This window comes from Neofelis nebulosa, chromosome 6 (assembly GCF_028018385.1).
Source record: "Neofelis nebulosa isolate mNeoNeb1 chromosome 6, mNeoNeb1.pri, whole genome shotgun sequence".
In the NCBI taxonomy this organism is placed as follows: Eukaryota; Metazoa; Chordata; class Mammalia; order Carnivora; family Felidae; genus Neofelis; species Neofelis nebulosa.
In genome coordinates this window covers 36,173,582-36,195,387 of record NC_080787.1, presented here as the reverse complement: position 1 = coordinate 36,195,387, position 21,806 = coordinate 36,173,582, and the positions used below count along the sequence as shown (strand labels likewise).

The 21,806-nt window shown below is 53.2% G+C and overlaps 1 long non-coding RNA gene across 1 annotated transcript; it reads right to left on the bottom strand.

Moving 5' to 3' along the window:
• Positions 1–17,731: 17,731 nt before the first annotated feature.
• LOC131514057 (uncharacterized) lies at positions 17,732–21,237 on the bottom strand. Its single transcript, XR_009262915.1, has 3 exons — positions 20,284–21,237; positions 18,980–19,067; positions 17,732–18,143 (listed from the first exon to the last, which is right to left on the bottom strand). It is a non-coding gene; the product is annotated as an uncharacterized LOC131514057 (long non-coding RNA).
• Positions 21,238–21,806: the final 569 nt, after the last annotated feature.

Below are 21,806 nucleotides of genomic sequence, written 5' to 3'. Positions count from 1 at the left end.
GGGGGCGGAGTTTGCCACCGCCCCCCCCCACCCTGCCCATCCTCAGGACCTCCTTTCCTAACGGTTTGTCCCAGATGCCTTCCTGGCCTGGCCATCCCCATAAATGCCTCCAGACTCACGTTAGGGTCTTGGAGGCTTTTCTCTTCTAGGGGTACGATTAGAATGCCACCCCACCCCCCCATACAAGAATGCCTGTGCAGGCACAACCCTCAGCTCAGCCTCCCTGGACAGTTCTCCCTGTTTCCAGACACTGCCTGTGGCCCAGCCCTGGCCAGTCTCCGTAGAATGCCCCAGACACCTGCAGGGGGAGAACTCTGTGGAATGCCTTCACCTTCCCGGCTGAGGAGCCCAATCCTTGAGCCTAGAGCCCAATCCTTGAGCCAATCCCTAGACCTAGGGAAGTCACAGCATTGACTAAAATATGTTATAAATTAAAAAAAAAAATTTTAACCTTTATTCACTTTTGACAGACAAGAGAGAGACAGAGCATGAGTGAGGGAGGGGCGGGGTGGGGGGGACACAGGATCCGAAGCAGGCTCCAGGCCCTGAGCTGTCAACACAGAGCCCCACGCAGCGCTCGAACCCATGAACCACGAGATCAGGACCTGAGCCAAAGTCAGACACTTAACCGACAGAGCCACCCAGGAGCCCTCCGATTTCTTTTTTTTTTTTTTTAATGTTTATTTATTTTCGAGAAAGAGAGACAGAGACAGAGTACGAGCAGAGAAGGGGCAGAGAGAGAGGGAGACACAGAATTCGAAGCAGGCTCCAGACTCTGAGTTGTCAGCACAGAGCCCGACGCGGGGCTCGAACCCACGAACCATGAGATCATGACCTGAGCCGAAGTCGGATACTCAACCGACCGAGCCACGCAGGCGCCCCATAAGATACGTTATAATTTACAGAGCTTTCACCATGTGCCGGGCCATGTACCAAGCATACTAGTTTATCTTCACAACAACCGTACGAAGCAGGTAGCCGGTCTCTATCCCTAGTACATCCCTCATCTTTCCTATAGATGAGGAAATTGAGGCTCCAGTAGGTTACATGATGAACCCAAAGCTTCATATTGAGCACGTCAGAGAGCCCGGCTCACCCACGGAGCTCTGACTCAGCCCCGCTCTCACCCCTAAGCTATATTCACTTCTGTGCTGTATTCCTTCCTTCCCTCCCTCCCTCCCTCCTCCCCACCTTCCTTCCTTGCATCCATATTTACTCAGCTCTTGCCTTGTGTTGGGCCCTCTCTGCACAGAGTTTACAGCGGCCCCTCCCTGTTGCTATGCCCTGGACCCTCTGGCATCTGAAGAAGCCTGCAGACCCCTTCTCAGAATAACATTCGTAAATCCACCCAGTAGGATGCATTATGGATAATGCAGTTATCAAAGTATTAAGAAACTGGGATGAGATAATACATGTGCTTCTTTATGAGTGCATTAAATAATAAGATTGAGCAGTGGGTCTAATAAAACTACCATCACTTTGAAGTAGGGTTGAGCATAAATGATATTTCAAGACTTGTGCTGTGATTATAATATGATCGGAAATTATCTGCACTTTCTGTGTGTGACAGAGCCCCGGGTTCTGTGACAACCGCTATGGTTTGTTGCCAAACAGGCACAATGGAAGGAAGTGCTAAATTTCAGCTAAAAATGAGTAAAATAAAGACGTGATTTTTTTTTTCATTCACGTTCACTGACCCGCTGAATTCCCAGGGATCCTTGGGAATCCCTAGACCCCAGGTCCTTTCTAGAAGCGAGAGACAAAGGGAAACAAACAGATACCAGCCAGGGGATGAAAAGTGAGCGGGGGGGGGGGGAACCAATGAGGAGGAGGTCAGGGAGGGAGGGGGATGAAGGGGCTGGGCGGAAGTGAGGGAGGGAGCTTGGGGGCCCCTGGGGGAAGAGTGACCAGAGGCAGCAGGGAGGAGGCCAGTGAGGCAGGGGTGCCCAGGTGGGTAGAAGGTGGGGGCTGTGAGGTTGCAGAAGTTTGAGCCATGCTAACAATGTGGATTCCATCTAGGAATGGCAGAGACCATGGAGGCAGGTGGTCTGACCCGTGTGCTCACGGGGGCGCTATGGCTGCATTCCTCCAGGCTCCCATCCTGGGTGGCAGCAGTGGGGGTGGGAGGAATGGGTGGATTTGAGGCATACTTTTCAGGCAGAGCCGGCAGGAGTTCTGAGGGTTGCAGGTCAGGGAGAGAAAAGGGAGGCGCTATGCCCTGTTCCCTGACCGCCCCCCCCCCCGACCCCCCAGAGGGCTGGCGGGAGAGCGAAGGCTCTTGGCCCTGCTGCACAAGACGTGATGGTGCTCTGGTCCCACCACCTGCCCCTAGCCCCTCAAGGTGCCCTGCGGAAGCTGGGGCAGGAGGCAGGGACAAGGGCGGAGCACCCAACAGGGGCCAGATTGCAAGCCCACCTCTCCATGTTTCCAGGCTACTGCTCCCCCTGTCCCATCCATCAGTACTGCCCTTTACCAAGGTCTTTGAGGACACCTTCCTGCTGCGTCTACACAGTATTAGCTTTGCTAAATTACTTGCTTTGCCAACGCCCAGGGATTTCCTCAAGAGATCACTTATCTGCTGTGTTGACACGGATGTCCTCTATTTACTCTCACTTCCCGGGCAGCTCAGGAACATCCCCGTCATCGTCGGCCCGCACACACCACTCCCCCTCCTCCAGGGTCATTTCTGAAGACAGCTGCAGGGCTGGGAGACTTTGTCCCAAACTGAAAAACAAGCCATCCTCAGTAGATGCTCAGAACATGCATGTTGACTGAGTGAATGGCGGGAGTAGTAAGGAGAGGGACCACCTCTCGGCCCTCTCAGGGTCTGCTCTCTTTCCTGTACTGTGAAGTCCTGGAACATCAGATGTACCCACCATCCCACATGAGAGCAGGGAGTGAGCCCGGGTCCCGGTGCTGAGGCTTGGCCGCCATTTTGGACTGTCCATGCCCTGCCCTGGAATCAGCTGGATGGTGCAACAGCGGAGTCACATCCCGCCCCTCAGCCTGTCTCTGTCCCTCACCACGGTCATACTTTGTGGCCATTTGGTTCTCTGGCGAAACAGTTTTTTGCCCTTCCAGCTCACCACCAATAAGACTGCGTAGTGGGACGTCAAACTCCCTGCTGCCGGGGGTGTCACATCCCAGGGAAGTGCCCTGTGGTGCATTGAGGGAGTCCGCGAGATTCCCAAAGCCTGGATCAGGGGTTGGCAAACTGTGGCCGGTGGGCCCAATCTGGCTCACCACCTGTTTTTGTATGGTCTGTGAGCTGAGAATGGTTTTTTACACTTTTAACGATGGGAAAGAGAATCAAAATAAGGATAATATTTCGTGTGGTGTAAAGATTATACGAAATTAAAATTTCACTGTCCATAAATAAAGTTTTACTGGCCCGCAGCCACGCTCCGTCGTTGATGTATTGTTTACGGCTGCTTTTACACCACGTCTGCAGAGCTGGGTGGTGGCGACAGGCTGCGTTGTGGTCTGCGAACCTCAGATCGCTGTATCTGGCCCTTTGCAGGCCTGAGTCTGTGGACCCCCGTCTAGAGCCCCGTGGCCTGCGGAGTCTGGGAAGTGCTTGGGTCACAGAACCACGCTCCTTTACCCCTCAAGGCATGAGTGTTTTCCCACCTGTAATTCACACCCCCTGCTAAGGTCACTGTGAGGATTTCACATGGCTTTGGGCGGCATCTGGCACTAACGGGTGCAGAGCAGAAGTTCACCGTTGCCCTTAAGGGTCTAGCTGTGGCACATTTCATCCTGGAGAAAGCAAGCTGCCAGGACCGCTGCGGGGCCAGCCTGACCGGGTGGGGGGGGGGGGGGCGGGTAGGGTCAAAGGGCTTCTCCTCTGAGGTTCAGTAACTGTGAAGTCACCTTGGCCTTCAGTTGACCTTGAAGTCAACTGTGAAGTGACCCATGGGGCTGGGTCTCTGCCTGGCCCAAGGGGTAGGTGGGGGAAGAAGGGTGTGGTTCAAAGACCACGGTACAGGTGGTCGCTGGGGATCTGGGCCAGCCCCTGTCCTTCCTGGGACCATGTCTATCGGTATCACTGGAGTAAACCTGTAGCCTCCCCCACCTCCAGGCCTGAGGCTGGGCAGACCCTACCAACACCCTCCCCCTGGCATCTTTCTACCACTTCCCGGGCATTTGTTACCCCTGGCCACCTGCTCCCAGGGCAGGACCCTCTGAGTGTGGCTGGCCCCGGGGCGCTCAGGAGCAGGTGAAGCTTGCCCAGGCTGGGACGTCGAATCCCTTCCTCTCGCCTCCCACGGTGGCTTTATTAATTGTTTATATTGAAGTCTGTTAATTGGCAATAACCAGCGTGTTGAAGTGTCTTTTAATCACCCCCTCTCGGGGCCCTGAGGCTGTGAAGGATTGGTGGATTCAATAAAGTGAGAAGGAATTAGCACCCCCCCATCCTCTTTATTATCACAGTTAGATAAACTGCCAACACCTGTCACACAAACGGAGTGGGAAAGAAAACCAGCCCCTCCTCCTGGCCCTGCCAGAATATTCTGTGAGAGAGGTGGGATGCAGGCCTGACCACGCTAGGCATTGCACACCCACAGCCCCTCCCCCACGGGCACACACATATGCACCCACGCCCTGCCCCCCCCCCGGGGTGTACACAGACCCACAGACACTTCCTGTCCTGTCTTAGAGCACACCCATTCAGTCAATAGGCATTTCTTGAACACCTGCTATATGCCAGGCACAGTGCTCTCTGGGATACGATAGTCATTTGTCATTGCCCTCGAGGAAACTGCAAAGCAACAGGAATCGGACCAGTAGCCAGTTGCCAAATAGTAACATTAGGACAACGAGAGACGCCTCTGCGGGGTGCTTTGTGGGCCAAAGACTCTGTTCTTGGGGTACAGGCGGGCAGTGGGAGTAGGCCCTATAGTTGACACAACCTTATACCCTCCAGACAGTCGCATAGTGTAGGTACACTTGTCACACCCACACTCCTGTGGTTACCAGGTCTCTGTCACTGGGCTTGGAGGCAGGGCAACAAGGAGGGCTTTGTAAACGGGTGGGGTCTGGAGCAGGGGGGGCTTCCTGTGTGGGAGGGGCCACAGTGGGAAGCGCCAGCCGGGAATAGTTGACAAAATATCAATAAATTAAATAATATGAAAGTGCATGTCTGTCTGTTCCATCTAAAAGTCCAGGGTCACGCAGTCCAGGGATGACATGGCAGTTCTGCTCTGGAGTCCTCAGAGACCTGAGCTCCTTTCTTATGGCTTTATTGTCTATGGTCTCCATGCCAGGGTCCCCTCATGGGCCAAAATGGTTGCCACCGCTCTAACCATCTCATCTGCATTCCATCAGCAGAAAGGAAGAAGGGGTGAATAAGAAGGGGCAAAGGGGGTATGCCAACTGTCTTTGAGCAAAATTCCTGGAAGCTTCTTTATATGTCCCATTGGCCAGAACTTAGTCAAATGACTAAGGAAAATGTCTTTATGCTCCAGATGGCCAACTGGAAGGCAAGGTAAACAGATACCGTAGTAGCAGAGTTTTTCCCAGGGGTCCGCTCCCGCATTCGGTGTGTTCCCCCTTTTCCACTGCTCCTGACTGAGTCCCCAGGAGGACAGGAGCTGGGAGTTTGTCCCTCTCCAGCCTCTCCATTCCCTGTGGACATAACCCTACAGGGAGACGGTGCTAGTCTGCCTGCCATAGCATCCCCTGGTCCGGGGCATGGTGAAGCGGGGAGGGAGTAAGGCCCGCTGGGCCTAGGAGCCAACCAGTCAGAGTGTAGCCTCCCAGGCTTTGCTGGCTCTTTCCCCACAGCCCTGTTCTCCAGACGCTGTGCTCAGCTCCAGGAGCACAGCTTCTGGTGAGGGCAGGACCACCACCTGCCTTTCTTTTTAGTGGTATTTCCTAGATACCAGAGGTACTCAGCACCAGACCAGGTGCTGGGGGTGCAAAGGAGCTTAAGGAGCCTATAGATGAGTTAGAGAAGGTGTACACCTGTCACTGCAGAGAATAAAGAGGACTCAGTGGGACCTGGACCCGGAGGTCCTGGTCTAGTCACCCCTCTCCTACCCTGCGCACAGAGGCTCCATATCCCTCCTCCTCTCGTGGCCTGGCTGATGTCAGAGCTGAGCTTGTCTTCAGCTGCACCTTGTCTCCACCAGCTTATTCCTGACATTTGTGCCTTCTTTATTCCTCACACTGAGTGCCCCACAGAGGACGGCCTCAAGGGAAGTTTCCGGTATGGAATGCTTCCCTCTGTGTCCCGGGGTTTCCTGACGGCGTCTGATAGAACTTGATTGATTAATCGACTCATTCATTCATTCAACAGATGCGTTCTGGGCTATGAGGACACAGCGGAAACATAGTTCCTGTCCTCGGGGAACTCGTGTGCTAGGGTAAAGGCCTTGCCTTCAGGCCTCAACTCCAGTCACAGATCCCCAGTTTTTACTTGGGGATCTCCCTCCTCTTAGTCTGTGTGGATTGAGTGGAGCTGACCTCACTCCCGGCTCAGGTGGGCAGGTGGCCCCAGCCTCACTAAACCCAGTCAATACCAGAGCTTTGAAGAGGTGTCCCCTTTCTGCGGGAGTTTCACAGCTAGTAGAGGGAAACCCTGGGCTTTCAGGGGTCTTCCCTGCCTGCCTGTGGGTGAAGCCAGCTCATAGGAGTCAAGACAATCCTGGTGACATTACTTGAGCATCTGGATCCAGCTGTACCTGAAGCTCCAGACTTTACATAAACTTGAGGAAATAATTCCATCCTCCCCCCCCATTTTTTATTTTGTTTAAGTTAATTTGAATACGGTTTCTATGACTTAAAGCTTGATGAATACAAGGGTTTAGGATGTTACCTCTCTATGGGTATTTGGATTTAAATAGAAAGAACTCTGGAGGTGGAGATGTATTTAAACTCTAAAGGAAGAAGCTAAGGAGAGGAATACATTAGAATATTTAGAATAGGCCTGGTCTCTCCAGTGAGCCCGCACCGCTGGCTCCGTCCCCCACACCCACTCTGTCTCCACCCAGACTTTCCTCTGGGCTCTGGAAGCTACATGCTCTACCCAGCTTCCCACCAGACATGCCTGCTTAGACATCCCATCTGCACCCCACCAGGTCCTTGTCTCATATTCAACGCACCTGCCCCCGCCTCCACTGTCCCCTTCACCCCTCCCAGCCCTTCCCCTGTCAGGCCTGCCCTTTCCTTCTGGCTTCCTTCACTTCCACAGCCACTTTGGCTACCCGTTTGGTACCTCACGGTGCTAGTACCCTCACATTCTCTCCCAACCTCCTGGCCTGTGCTCCCCCCATCCATTCCTGGCACCTGCTAGGGGCTCGTTTTAAACACAGGTGTGTTGGGGACAGACTCTCTTTGGTCCCTAATCTTCAGGTGGGGTGCTGAGGTGTGGCAGGACTGCTCCAAATGGTCCAGACAGGGGAGGTGGGGGAATTCTGGGAACAACCTGGTTCCTGGTGCCTCAGAGACGGGAGAGACCACGGGTCCAGTCTCTGGAGGAGGGAGACCGGAGTCCGGTGCTGCCTTAGAGATCCCCTGAAGGATGGAACTGTCCAGAACGTCCCACTCTGCCCAGTGCAGGCGAGATTTGGCTGAACCTTGTTGGGCAGCACTTACCTCTCTAACCTTGAGGCTGGGGGGTGAGGGTGGAGGTGGGGGTATGGCTGACAAGCTAATGACGTGAGGGGGAAATGTGGCGCCTGGAGGACCCCACTGGAGATAGCCCCTGCCTTCCCAGGAGACCTCCTCAGGGAAAGTGGGGTTGTTTTTTGTTTCGTTTTGTTTGTTTGTTTGTTTGTTTGTTTGTTTGTTTTGTCAGGAGCAGAGGTGCAAGGAGGAGGTAAAGCTCCAGGGTGAATACACCCATCCCTCACTCGGCGACTTTAATTAATTTCTAAAAGCCCTGCCCCTGACTGCAAAGCCATAAAAATGAAAAAATGTTTTCATTAATTTTCATGAAAAAAATTAGAGTGCGTTCCATCCCATACCAAGACACCCAATTTCTCACAGACGGGAAAACAGCCATTGGACAAGGAAAACAGGTTTATGGAAGGAATAAACAACGACCTGAAATTAAACACTGTGGTTTGTAACTAAACTATAACGCGAGGAACGTTTAGCTTTCCCGCACGGGCGGGGCCAGTGCTCTGACGTCAGTGGGGAAGGCGGGGCTTCTCCCAGGACCAGCTTTCCCGCGGCGCCTTCCGGGGTCGCGGTGATCTCGCCGAGATGTAGTTAGAGAAAACGAACTTCAGCCAAAGTCAAGGCTGACCAGAGAGCACTTCCAAACAGATGGAAGTGGGGGCGCAGGCAACAGCCTGAGCAGCGGTGTGAGCTGCCTCTTGCCTCTGCGCTGCGCGCTGCTCGGTGCACAACAGAGCAAACCGGTCTGGTGCGTGCAAACGTGGCCCCGACTCCAGTGGATCATTCACGGGACAACCTCTAGCCCGGAGACGGCTGAGTTGAGTAAACACATGGGGAGGGTGTCTTTGTCTGAAAACGTCATGCAGAATTATCACTTTTAGAGTAGGTTTAATTATTGGGTTTGGGGGTGAAATGTTTTTATCACACAAAAAGAGGGAGGAGCTGTTGTCTGAAAAGTTGTGTACCTTGTGGAGGGCCGGTAGGGCAAAAAGTCTCCAAGAGCAGAGCCTGAGGCAACGGCCTGTTTCTCCCCAGGACTCCGCTCCCAGTTTCCCAGCCATGTTGGTAGATGGCTTCTACACGGCCAGGTGGCCGACAGAGTGGGGGCGGGGGGAGTGGTTTGAGAGGAGAAGCCAACCCTTCTGGTAGTGGAGGGTGTCTGGGAATTCAGGAGAAATAGTACTAGAGCTGAAGCAGGTGGGTTTTCCCTCCTGCGGTCCACCCAGGGGCCACAGCTCTATCTCCTCCAAACAGCTGGCTGAGGTTCCAGAGGAGGAAAAAAAACCTCATGAACATGGTTGGAGTCGGAGCTTCTAAGATTCAAGTCAACACATGGGCTGTGATTCTATAATCATGGCAGGAGTAGCAAAGCTGGTTCTTCTCCCCACCCGCTTGCCTGTGTGGAGTCTGCTGTTTGTGGGGCCCAGCATCCATTTCCCCCACTTTATGGCAATAAAGCCCCTTATCTCCTTTAGAGGACTGCCCCTCTCTACCCTTGCTCGTGTTGTTTGGATAGGATTGGCTCCTCTCAGCCCCAGGCGCGGGGCCTGGGTGTCTGCAACCAGTCAGTGAAACTCCCCGGCCACAGAAATTGGTCCACAAATGAGTACATGACCCAGTTTAGGCCCAGGAGGCACAAGGACGCTGGAGGATTCTGGGAAAGGAGCCTCTCTGCTTTCCCAAGCATTGTCAACAGTGTTGTGCTCACTGCCAGCAGACTCGAAGGAGGAAGTGTACAGACTGCTGATAGCTATTCTGTGGGAGATGGAGAGGGCAATGTTAAGATAAGGTCGACACCATGGAAGGCAGAGAGGAGTGGCAGGAATAAGGCCTTTAGTGTTATCACTGGGCTGCTGGATCCAGCCTCACCTGAAGCAGTTAACTTTGTATTCTTGAAAATTGTGTGAGCCCTTCTACTTTTTAAGCCAGTATTTTCTGCTGCTTGCAATGAAAACATTCCTTCCTGATATTCCTGGTTTCTGCTCCGGAGAATATAAAAGGTCACTACCGTGTAGGACAGAAAGGAGAAGCCCTGGCAAGGGGACATGCATGGGGTTACTGAAGATGGAAGTCTTCTGGACACAGCCCACGTAGGGCTGGGGGCACCAGTGGCATCTGATTCATGATGGATAGCTCAGGCTCCCAACTGCTTGGAGACTCAGGGTTAGGTATTCAAGTCTCTCTGAGCCTGAGGCAAGAACCCATTTCCTCAAGGGGGAAGGAAGTGTTCCTTATTAAAAAGCTCTAGAGAGAGACTCCATTGGGACTTTCCCACTGGAGAAGTTTTTGCCTGCAGCAAACTCCATCCAGCACTGCGCCCCGCCCTGGACACCCTGAGCACCACTGGGCAAGCGCTGAGGTCCGGGGGAGTGGGGGGGCTTGCATCACGGCCCAAGCCCCTAGAGACTTGGCTTGCTTGGGACCCCGCTCAAAGCTGGACCCTTTCCAGCTGGCTTAGAAAAGGTGTCAGCAGAGTTGACCTCAAGGCCGCTTCCAAAATCCAAAGAAGTCCACCAAGCATTGTGCCTCCTTTTCAGAGGTAGGGGGTTCAAGTTACAGCAAATTCTCCTTGGCTTTGAAGAGAGTATCCCAGCATAGCTCAGACCACAGACCTGCAGGATCCCTACTGAGGTGGCAGGCCCTGAATTGTGTCCCTGTGTCTGTCAGGTGTATCTTTTTCTTTTTTTAAAAGTTTTAATGTGTATTCAGTTTTGAGAGACAGAGAGCAAGCAGGGGAGGGGCAGAGAGAGAGGGAGACCCAGAATCCGAAGCAGGCTCCAGGCTCTGAGCTGTTGGCACAGAGCCCGACGCGGGGCTCGAACTCATGAACCGCGAGATCATGACGTGAGCCAAAGTCAGGCGTCCAACTGACTGAGCCACCCAGGTGCCCCTGTCAGGTGTATCGTAACACCCGATGCCCTGTGGGATGGGGAGAGGGCTTGGGGAGGAGCTGGAAAGCCACCCTCCCTGAGGCAGGGCGGTAAGGTTCTGCTACTGCCTTGGTCAGGTGCACGCTGCCTGCTTCTGTTGTTCTCTGTTTGTCAGACGGAGTGCGTTCCATTTTCCAGATCGACAACTGAATACCAAGCATGGGGCTAAATGAGTGTGCTCTCCCAAGGGGCCCACATCTGGAACAGCAGCTGCGAATGGAGTCACCACCCGCATAACTTTGCAACACGCCATTGTTGTTTGCTGAGATCTAGCTGTTTTCCATACCGGCCGGTGGGGATGCGCGTAGAACGAGGGTGTGATGGGGATCATCACAGCTCTGTCTTTCTGGTGTTTGAGGGTGGCACTCAGCCGGGCAGTCACCGTGTTTGTAGGTAATGGAAGCCTAAATGGCTTCCTCCTGGCCCTTCCTCTTGTTAACAGGCCCTGGTTTTCTGTTCAGGAAGCTGATGTGGGTTTTCTGTCACCCACAAGGACCTCCATCTCCTGAGACATAACCTCTGGAGGCGGTCGAGGCCCCATTGACCTCTAGGGTAGGTTGAATTCAGCGGGGAACGCAGTGACCCTGAACTCCCAAAGTCGTGCTGCTCTGGGAGTGAGAGTTAGCCAGATTCTCATCTAACCGTCGCCCCACTTCTGTGCTCAGCAACCCCGGTAAGGGGTAGGAGCTTCCTCTGGGGGAAGCTGGATAGAAGAAGATTCAGCGTGTCCTCTGAATGCCATTGCAACAGGTCCTTGCCTAGAGGCGCTGCCCACCCCTGCCTTCGAGATGCCTTGGGTCTGGACCCAGCCCAGTTACAGGGACTCAGAGCCCATTACTCAGCGAACCTAGAGGTGGGTGGGGTCTCAACGGGCTCCTCGCTCATTGCATCCCAGGCCACCTTTGAGCAAGTACCCCTGCCCGGGATCTCTGCCCCCCCCAGATGCCCGCTGTCTCTTAGGGATGACCATGCCCACTATTTTCACACCATGATTATAGCAGGCTGGGCCACCAAAGCTCTACCACTCGCTCTAAGATTAGAAAGCCTGTGGCAAGAGCAGCCCTCTGCCAGAATTCCTGGACCGCAGAGAGGGGGTAGCTGAGCCCATTTTAAGGATTTGGAAAGTAAATGGTTAACAGGGAGTGTGATTGGTATTGGCCGTGAAAATGCATATCGCCTACTGCAGGGTTCGTAACATCCACGGCCCTTGCTGCTGCTTTGAGTCCTCCACTGGATTCGTCTCAAGGCCACACCTCCTGGGGCTGCACCCAGCCCAACTGTGTGTGGCAGGGACACCAGGCAAGACAGGGCTTGCCACATGCAGGGCTCCTCTTATCAGTGACTTTGGCTCCAGGACCTCCCATTGGCCTTGGTGAAACTTTTCCACAACTGCATTGCCCTCTGGGATTCTTCCCAGCCAGCCTTCCTCCCTCCCCTCTGCCCTTCCCAATGGTCAGGCTGCCTTGTGAGCTGGTGGCCCTGCCCACCTCCTCTTCTCCCTCCCCTCACAGATGTTTCCCCGGTCCCCTCTTGATGTCTCCTTTCCTGGAGAACTCGAATTCGCACATTTCACCTTAGGTCTGATAAGAGGTTCATGGATGTTTGTTACATTGTTCTTTGTACCTTTTGTCTATCTGAAATATGGTACTAATTCGGTTAAATTAGCATTTATTAAATACTAATATTAAATTCGTGTTTTGTTAATTAATATTATCTTTCTTTTCCTTTTTTGTTTAATTTTTAACGCTTATTCATTTTTGAGAGACAGAGAGAGACAGAGCACGAGCAGGGGAGGGGCAGAGGGATAATGAGACACAGAATCCAAAGCAGGCTCCAGGCTTTGAGCCGTCAGCACAGAGCTCGACGCGGAATTTGAACTCACGAACTGTGAGATCATGACTTGAGCCGAAGTCAGACCCCAACCAACTGAGCCACGCAGGCGCCCCATATTTTTTTCTTTAAAAAAAAAAAAAAGAGGGGCGCCTGGGTGGCTCAGTCGGTTAAGCGTCCGACTTCGGCTCAGGTCACGATCTCGCGGTCCGCGGGTTCGAGCCCCGCGTCGGGCTCTGGGCTGATGGCTCAGAGCCTGGAGCCTGCTTCCGATTCTGTGTTTCCCTCTCTCTCTGCCCCTCCCCCGTTCATGCTGTGTCTCTCTCTGTCTGAAAAATAAATAAACGTTAAACAAAAATTTAATAAAAAAAAAAAAAGATTATGAACCCCTCTCACTGGCGGTATCTTCACAGGGAGCATGAAGGGGGCGGGGTGCCCGGAATTGATGGGGATGGGTAGATCCAGTAAACATTCTTGTCTTGCATTGGCTCCGTTCCTCTAATTAGGCCAGGGGCTTCCTCGTCCTTTTTGCCGAATTAGTGCAGCTCATCGTTTGGCCCAGGTTCACAGTAGTGACTTCTGCAAAATGTCAGAATTTATGCCAGCTGCCCGAGAGAGCACCCTGAGTGCAGAATTTCCGGTGACTACACCCATCTCCATAAATGTAGCCGGGTCCATGCCTACATCCCTCCCCACTTGATCGAGGCACCCTCAAAAGTCATTCACACATGTATTCTTGATATCTTACAAATATAAATTGGTGACTTCCTGCAGCTCATTTTGGGTATAACTCTTCCAGTCCCCGGATGGTTCGTTGTACCTTCTGGACCGCGTGGAGCCCAGATCCTCAATATCCTGGGAGAAACTGAGGGTGGGCCATGAGGGGAGTCGGGGGGGTGGGGACAGTGAGCTACCTGGGGACTTAGGGTCCTCCGACTCCTCATAAGCCTCCCAGATATCACCATTCCAATAGGACACAAATGTTTCCTGACCAATGCCTGCCCTTTCACAGAGGGGAACAGGTAAGGTTGTGAATTCAACAGATGCTGTAATTCGGTAACTTCAAAATCGATCTGTAAGTTCAGGCTTCTGCAATTTCAACTCCCATGGCTATCTGTGATGAAAGATTCCTTCAGCGTGGTCACCTGATGGCCCTAAATTTTATTCTGGGCCTTGAGGCGAACATTTTGATTTGAACCTGTCATTTCATTGCTTTAAATTATCCAGTGTTGGGAACAACCATCCAGCTTATGGGCCCAGCATTCCCCATCCTTTATACACTGGCCGTGGCAGTGGCCAGATCTCACTTTGGGTTGGTGCATGGTCCCAGGTGACTGGGAGGTATAGCACGACTAGCGGTTCACCACTGTGTACACCTGGTAACCATTCTTCTGGCCAATCATACGGACCCGAGGCTTACTAATCCGGGCCTTGAGGAGTAACGAAAACCAATTCTAAGGAGCTCATACGTCCCTAAGGGTTTTCCGTGAATCCCACTCCTGGTACCAATTTCTGAATTGGGACTATTTGGTTGCAGGCATCAGAAGTTGACTTCGAAAAGTGAGAAAGGAAGGAGGGATTTATTGAAGAGGCAGTGGAACAGGTCCCAAAAGAGAAGGGAAAGCTAGACGATGGGCCTCAGGATGGACGCGAGCTGGGGCAGCTCTGGGGATCTGAGTAGCTTAGATCGTCCCTCTGGGGCACCGCCACTCGGTGCCTCAGGTCTCACCACCTGCCATCCCCGTGTGTCTCCATTAGAGACGCAGATTCTTGAGAGAGATGCTCATCAGGCTGGAATGTGTCCTGGACCTAACCCTATGGTCAGGGACACAGGGATGGTGACTGGCCACTTCCCAGAAGCAACACAGAGCCAGGAAAGCTATGCGTCCCCCTCCCCTGACCAAGGAAAAGATGCTGAGCAGCTAAAACCAGCATGTGGCCCATACACCCTTTCAGTTCTGAGCCTTTTCACATTCTATTCCCTCTCCCTGGAGGGCTCTGCTCTCCTACAGGCCTTGGCATAGATATCACACACTCCCCCCCCACCAAGGAAGTTTCTGTGAGGTCCCAAACCCAGGATAAGTGCCCCTCCTAAGTGATTCCATAGTGCTCGTCTCCCTGTGTCGTAATGGTCTGTTTACTTGTCTTTTTCTCTCACTGGAGCCTCAGCTCCGCGATTAGAGGGATCGTGTTGGCCTTGCTTATAACCCGCAAATCGACGAAATGCATGGCACACAGTAGGGCCGCAGTAGCTCCTTGTTACATAAATAAAGGGTGAAGAGCTGGCTCTTTCACTAGCCGGCTGTGACCTCAGGGAAGGCCCCTTCCCTCTGGGTTTTGGTTTCTGATTCAAAGAACGTGGACTAACAGCCTGTCTTGTTCCGGGAGAGTTTGATGGCAAGAAACAGAAATCCACTCAAGCTAGTGGGGAGTATGATGAGGAATCAGGGGATCTCACAGAACCTGAGGGCTTCACCGGGAGCTGGGCAAGGTTGGGAATCGGCACAGACGCTGGCTTCATCTCGCTCCCTCCCTGGACCGTGGGGCCTCATGCCTGCCTGTCACCGTTCCGAGTTCCTGCTTCTTGTCCCTGTTCATGGATGACAGGGGCCTCTTCAGCACACATGCATCAGCTCTTTCCAGCTCTTGTGTCGTGGGCTGGGTTCCCAGGAGGCAGACGCTGAAAGGGAGACAGCGGGCCGGAGATTAGCTTTGGGGTGACTTACTCTCTAGGTGGGCCACAACCACTTACTGCTGGCGAACCTTGGGCAGCGCATGTAACCGCTCCAGCCTCAGTGTCTCCGTCAGTAAAATGGGGATAAGCGTAGTGTCTACACCATTAGGCGACTTCATACAATGGAGCCTGGTATATGGGAGACTCTCGATAAATGTTAGCCCGGAGGTCAACGATTCCGGTGGTGGCGTCTAGGGCACGGTGGCAGCGTGTCGGGGGTGGGGCATCTGCCATGCCCCTGTCCTGTGGGCTTCTGCCTTGGAAAGCATTGCTCACTGAGGTACGAGTGATGTGACGTGCTCCTGGAGGCAGGCGGGGTCAGGACTTGGTTTCAAATTTGAGAAGTTTAGGGTCAGAGAGCAGGGTACCTGGGTGTGGGCATGCCACATGTCCTGTTGGGGGGCAGGTGGCCTTCAGCTTGGGGGGGTGCGGCAGCTCAGGGGGAGGGGGCGAGCAGAATGGCACGAGACCGCCTGGCTGGGCCCCCCTCGGGCCAGCTGGAGTTCATCTCAGTAGTGAAGTTTGGCCCTGGGGCCCCAGAGCCTCTTGTCTCTTCTTTTTTTAAATTTTTTTTTAACATTTTATTTATTTTTGAGATAGAGAGACAGAGCATGAACGGGGGAGGGTCAGAGAGAGAGGGAGACACAGAATCTGAAACAGGCTCCAGGCTATGAGCTGTCTGCACAGAGCCCGTCGCGGGGCTCGAACTCACGGACCACGAGATCATGACCTGAGGTGAGGTGGGACGCTCAACCGACTGAGCCACCCAGGCGCCCCTCTCCTGTCTCTTCTTCACCGTTGGGGAATCACAACAAATCGAATGTGAGCCACTTTAGTGAACTGATTCAATTTGGTGAACAAAAAAGGCAAAAGGGAGGGAAATGTGTATTGCTTCCAGCCATAGGGCCAGTGGTTAATCTCGGCTTCGGAACCCTGTGCCGGTGGTGGCTTAAATTGAGGTGGAGTGAGGTGAGGGCTGGCTTTCCTAGAGGAGCCGATGGCCCCTGGGTCGGATGTCCTCGGGGGCCGGGGACGGTGTGAGTCAGGCACCCAGATGGGCTCAGGGCAGGCGTGCACCCCCATACCTATATACATGCATGTACATGCATACTCACACGTGTGCACGCACACGCTCCGTGAGCCAAGGAGGAGGCCCTCCCACCCAGCTCTCTGCATGTGCATGTGCAGGCCTACCCCACCCCTCCCCACACGGGCCTGAGAAGCTGACCTGGCCCCTCATCGCTCCTAGCCTCGGTTTCTCCATCAGTAACGTGGGCACTGGAACAGGACTCGGAGGGCGCCCAGGCAAGTGGGGGAAGCTCTGAAAACTGCCGGGGACTTTGATCAAGGCGTGCTGGAGCTTTCTTTTGCACCTCTTGCTGTGTCCTGGTGACTTCTCTGGCATGTGTCCTGAGTCTGTGGCCTCTGGTCTCAGGAAAGGACTGAGTCACTGATGGCCTGGCTGCGCGTCTTCTCCCAAGTGACCTGCAGCTTAAGCCTTTCCCACCAGGTCCCTTTCGCAGGCAGGCACCAGGCGGAGTGGTGAAGAGCCCAGCTCTGGAGCCCCACTGCCTACACATGTGTGACCTTGGGGCAGTGACTGAACCTCTCTATGCCTCAGATTTCCCTTCTATAAACTGGGGCATGCCGGCTGGGTCTCAGGGGTTGTTGTGAGGGTCCAATGAGTATATAAAGCTCATAGAGCTGTGCCGGCCTGCAGTGAGCGCACAGGAGGGTTAGCACTCCTGGCAGCAGCAGCAGCAGCTGGGTGCTGGGGAGAGCCGGGAGGGGTGCCCTAGGTCAAGTACATGTTGATCTCCATGACAAGGCGCTCTCCTGACCATTGATATCAGTATCTCTAGATGTTGTCAGGACATCAGGATTGCTAGAACTCTCCAGGTGACTCTACTGTGCAGTAGGACCGAGAACCACCATGTTAGCCAATTACCGGCCGGGCGGCAAGTCTGGGTGACAGGCACAGCCCACATGGAGGCACCTGGGAGTCCAAGCCGAGCATGACTACAGGAGAGCTTCCTGGAGGAAGAGGCAGAAAAGGTGGAGGACAAGGCTGATGGGGGCGGGGCGGGGCGGGGGTGCGGGGATAGGTGGTGGTGTGGCTGAGGCGGGAGGGGCCCTGGGGCTCAGGTGGCCGCTGGGCACCTCCTCAGCTGGCTACCTGCTGCCAGCCCTCCTGGCCAGGATGCCGGCTCCTCCCAGCTGCCTCTGCTTTTGGGTTCTTCTGTCTCCTGGGGCGCCTGCGCTCCAGCTGGCGCCCGCCTCGTTAATAAAGGCAGATTGCTGCTCAGCTCGTCCCCAGCACTCCTGACGGGGCCATTAATATTCCAGGGAAGATTAACTCCCCCTCTGCTCCCCCCCCTGCAGCCGCTGGGCCCTGCCTGACAGATGAGGGCCTCTGACTCAGACAGAGATGACGCCTAGAACCTAGGCAGGGGCTGCCTGAGATGATCTCTGGAGCTTAGGCGCTTTTCCTGCCTCTCTGTAGGCCCTTCCAGGTTTCACCTGTGAAGGTAGGAGAACATGGATGACAGATCCTGGAGAGGCTGAGTGGGGCTGTGCTCAGTCGTGGGACTCTGGATGGAATCTTAAGGGATCTAATGCAGTCTTTTTATTTGGCTCAGAGAATGCGAGTGACCTCCCTGCAGTCACGTGGCGGGGTGGACCCCAGGACCCCTGACTTTGGGCTGAGCAGCCTTTGCACATCCCTAGGGTCTGGGCAGAGGGATGACACCCCACATGCTCCCCAGAGGCCTCCTGGCATGGGGAACTGCCGGCAAGACTGGGGCCTCAGTGAGGCCCGCCCACCTCGCTGCGGGGCCTTCGCCTGGACCTGCTATACTGGGGGTGGGGGTGGGGGGTCCTTGAGGGACTGGTGGGCAGGATAGGACCAGAATGCTGCCCCAGGGGCCCTGGACGTGGCTCCTCCCTCCAGGTGATCTCTGATCTCTGGTAGCTTCTTCTGTGCCTGATGGTGGCCAGGGGTGGGTCTGAAGGTGTCAGGAGCTCTGAAGGAGGAGAGTGGGAGGCAGCAGAAATGGGAATCCAACTGTGGAAGACTCTAATTTAAAGGACCCACCCCTCCCTTGAATTCCATTTCTTCTCTGCCAACCTCCAGCTCCCGACCACACGCAGGCACATATACCCCCCAACCCCACACCTACCACACGCCACATCAACACCCCCACATATACACACACCACACAATACCCCCCCCACACACACACACGTGCCACATGCACACTCAAGTGCATGCAGAACTCATCCATTCCTGGGCTTTTGATTAGCACGTAAATGCTGCTGACACCCAAATCTGTGACTGGTCCAGTCTCTCGCCGAGCCCCAGACTCCTATCTCTATGATAGAGTGACCCCCAATGAACCACCTCCTGGTACTTACGCCCTGTCTAGTCCCCTATTCTTGAACCAGGGCTGGCTCAGATCACGTGGCAGAGGTGATGCCGGGTGGCTTTGAAGGCTGGGGCATTAGAAGCCTTACTCCCAGGACAGTCCTTGGACTCTGGCCTCCATGCTGTGAGGAACCCACAGCCCCAGCTGAGCTCCCGGCCTGCACCACCTACCAACAGGTCAAGGAAGTCATCTTGAACCTCCAGCCCAGTTGAACCTTCAGATGACTCCTCCCCCAGCCATCACCTGACTGCAACCTCATAGGGGGAACCCTGAGCTAGAAATGCCTGGTGAACCCAGAAAACCCATAAGAGAGAAATTGCGTGTGGTGCCACTGTTTGGAGTAATTGCAGTAGAGGATCAAACACAAGATGAGGTTGGATGAGACTCAAAGCAGGAGAGCCTAGATTTGGGGGAATCCGGGCTGTGGCACTTACACGGGTCGTCTCGTGGGGCCACTGTTGGGGTAGGACGACGTTTTCTCCTGAAGGGAGCCAACAGTCCCTCATCCTGGGCACAGCGGATCTGGGCAAAGAAAAGGAGTACATGGGACTGGGTCTTAGACCAGGGGTGTTACAAGTAGATCTGGCTGCAGATAACCAAAAATTCTCAAATGGTATTTGCTCACAATGGAAGGATGTTTCTCTTGCATGATGTCCAGAGGTAGGCAGTTGTGATATTGTGATTTACAACAAGAAGTATATATTTGGTCTTATATATATGGTCTGTGCTTCCTAGCACAGAGCTCCTAACGATGTCTTTTGTTATGTTAATGAGGTGACTTTTGGACCCCACCTAGGATAGGGGACTGGTTGCCTGGAGAACCAACAGAGCCATGGAAGGGTTGAAACTTTCAGTTCATGTAAGCGATGAATCACGGGAATCTACCCCCCAAACCAAGAGCACACTGTATACACTGTATGTTAGCCAATTTGACAATAAATTATATTTAAAAAAAAAAAAAAGAAAAAAGAAAGAAAGAACCTTTCAGTTCCACCCCTCTGACCTCTGGGGAGAAGAGAGGGGCTGGCGATTGAGATCAATCACCAACGGCTAATGGTTTAATCAATCGTACCAATGTAATGAAGCCTCCATAAAAAAACAAAAAGATGGGGTTCAGAGAGCTTCCGGGTTGGTGGCCACGTGGAGATTGCACACTCAGAGGGCGTGGAAGCCCCAAGCCCCCTTCCCGTACCTTGCCATATGCCTCTCTTCCCTCTGCTGCTGGTTCCTGAGTTGTATCCTTCTATAATAAAAACTGGTAATCTAGTGTTTCTCTGAGTTCTGCGGGCTGCTTTAGCAACTTCACAAAACCTGAGGAGGGGGTCATATGAACCTCTGATTCAATCGGTCAGGACAGGTGACAGCCTGGGCTTGTGACTGGCATCTGAAGTGGGTGGGGGCAGTCGTGTGGGACTAAGCCCTTAACCTGTGGGATCTGACACTATCTCCAGGTAGACAGTGTCACAACGGAGTTATGTAAGCCACCCAGCTGGTGATGGAGAATTGCTTGGTGATGTGGGGAAACCACACGCCCCATGTTGAAACTGGGTGCAGAAAACCCCTTAGTAATTGAGGCCAATGCGGCACTCTGGTACTGGGGCCCAGACTCCAGGGATGCCCTTTACACTGTATTCTGTGTTCTGTTTATCATAGAATACAATGGAAAGTGTGCACCACGTAGGGTATGTCAGACTTTTTGCTCCATTGTGGGTGGCTTCTATTCCCAAGGTCACCCCACCTTGTGATCCAAGGTCACTGCTGGAGCTCCAGACATTACATCTGCATTCCAACTGTCAGGAAGAAGGAACGATGAAGGTCTCACCTCCTCCCTGGATAGACACTGCTTGGAAATGACACTTTTACTTCTACCCCATTAGCCAGACTTACTCACGTGACCATATCCAACAGCAAGGAAGGTTTTCCTGGATGGGTACACGCCTAGCTCACTCAGGAGCTCATAGAGGCGAGTGGGTACTGGGGACATTAGCAGACTCTATGGTAAGGGGACCCGTTGCTTTCTGGGTGCAGGGATCACTTTAGCCCAGGTCCCAAGGTATGGAGAGGTCGTGGGTTAAGAGGCCTGCGGCCACGTGGAAGGAAGAAGAGGGCAAGGCCAGGAGTAATGCAGGGCGCTGGCCTCAGAAGAGACCCTTGGGTGTGGTCATGTGATAGTTAAATGTGGTCATGTGATAAGTTAAATTTACCATAGGACCCAGCAAATCCACTCCTAGGAATTTACCCTGGAGAAATGACAACATCCCCCCCATACCAAGACTTGCCGTGAAATTTTCAGAACAGCTTTGTTCCTCAAAGCCAAACGTCGGAAGCAACATAGTGGCCCGTCACCTGGTGGAGTTCTATTTGGCAATGAAAAGGCACGAACTACTGCTAAGCACGTGCCACAACACGGACCTTCAAGTCGTCTGCTTCGTTGAAAGAGGCCAGATGGAAGAGGTCACATATCGTAGGATTCCATTTATGTGAAATTTCCATGAAAGGCAAACCTGATGGGAACAGGAAGTAGATTAGTGGTTGCCAGGAACGGAATTAACCGTACATGCATTTAAAGAATCTTCCTGGGGGGTGCTTGGATGGCTCAGTCGGTTAAGCAACTGACATAAGTTCAGGTCGTGATCTCACGATTTGTGAGTTCGAGCCCTGCGTTGGGCTTTGTGCTGACAGCTCGGAGCCTGGAGCCTGCTTCACATTCTGTGTCTCCCTCTCTCTCTGCCGCTCCCCTGCTTGCACTGTCTCTCTCTCTCTCTGTCAAAAATGAAGATTGAGGGGCGCCTGGGTGGCTCAGGCGGTTAAGCGTCCGACTTCAGCTCAGGTCACGATCTCACGTTCCGTGAGTTCGAGCCCCGCGTCGGGCTCTGGGCTGATGGCTCAGAGCCTGGAACCTGCTTCCGGTTCTGTGTCTCCTTCTCTCTCTGCCCCTCCCCCGTTCATGCTCTGTCTCTCTCTGTCTCAAAAATAAATAAACGTTTAAAATAAATAAATAAATAAAATAAAGATTGAAAAAAAAATAAATAAAAGGATCTTACTGGGTGATGAGAATGAGCTAAAGCTGGATTATAGTGATGGTTGCACAACCCAGTCCATTTACTAAATATTGACTTGTCCATTTGATGTGAGTGAATTTTAAGATATATATAATATGACTCATTAAAGCTATAAAATAAAAAAGATATTTTATTTTTTTTAATTTTTAAATGTTTATTTTTGAGAGAGAGAGCCAGTGTGAGCAGTGGAGGGGCAGAG